The following is a 1,117-nucleotide window of genomic DNA, read 5'->3' on the forward strand; positions in this document are numbered from 1 at the left end:
GTAGAGAGCTCTATTCAATGGTACATTTTTCTGATGGTCTAATCACAACAACAAAGATAATTTCAGAAAATCAGTGCTCTGATGAGCATATAAAGGATGATGTTGTAGAGGGTACCAGGGCAAGGTAAGTTAGGGATGCTATAGATAACGGTCAAGAAAGGTGTATTTGATTTCTGAGCTCTCGTGAGACTTGGGCTTCTTCCTAGGCTGGCATTTAGGAAGAAGACGGCCATGTTCAGTTCAAGCACCAAGATCATGAAGCCCAATGGCGAGAAGCCAGACAAGTTCAAGTCCAGCATCTCCAGGATCTTCTGGAGCTGAAGATGAACTTGGATCTCAAGGCTCAGCTCAGGGAGCTGAATATAACAGCAGCCAAGAAACCTGAAGTTGATGGTGGTCACAAAGCTTATTATAATCATCGTTCCCGTTCCTCAGCTGAAATCTTTCCAGAAAATCCAAGTCCAGATAGCACATGAATTGGAGAAAAAGTTCGGTGGGAAGCATGCTGTCTTTATTGCTCAGAGGGGAATTCTGCCTATGCTGACTTGAAAAAACAATACAAAAAAATAAGCAAAAGTGTCCCAGGAGCTGCACCCTAACAGCCACGCATGATGCAATCCTTGAAGACTTGGTCTTCCCAAGTGAAACTGGGGGCAAAAGAATCTGTGTGAAACTGGCTAGCATTCAGCTCAGGAAGGTTCATTTGGACAAAGCACAGCAGAACCATGGAGGGCACAAGGTTGACGCTTTTTCTGGTGTCTATAAGGGAGTTCCTGGGCAAAGATGTTAATTTTGAATTTCCAGAGTTTCCATTATAAACAAAAATGACTAAATAAAGTATATTCACATTTAGAAGAAGAAAGGTTTATCTGAAGAAAGGATATTTGAGCAAATCTGCAGAATAAGACAGACCTAAACATGTGAAGAACTCTCCATGCAAAGGGAGCTGCCAGCGCTGAAGGCCTGAGACAGGGAAGAGCCAGTGCGCATGAACAGGGGGAGGGTGGTTTGAGACCAGGATGTAGGTAAGCTGGGCCAGATCTTGTAAATCCTCGTAGGCCACAGTAAGATGTTTGGACCTCATTCCCAGTGCAGTGGGAAGTTGTTGAAGTCTAAG

The 1,117-nt window shown here is 43.9% G+C and overlaps 1 pseudogene; it reads left to right on the forward strand.

Moving 5' to 3' along the window:
- Positions 1-231: 231 nt before the first annotated feature.
- On the forward strand, positions 232-818 carry LOC104680059 (annotated as a pseudogene).
- The last annotated feature ends 299 nt before the right edge of the window (positions 819-1,117 follow it).

Source organism: Rhinopithecus roxellana, chromosome 11, assembly GCF_007565055.1.
Source record: "Rhinopithecus roxellana isolate Shanxi Qingling chromosome 11, ASM756505v1, whole genome shotgun sequence".
Taxonomy (NCBI): domain Eukaryota; kingdom Metazoa; phylum Chordata; class Mammalia; order Primates; family Cercopithecidae; genus Rhinopithecus; species Rhinopithecus roxellana.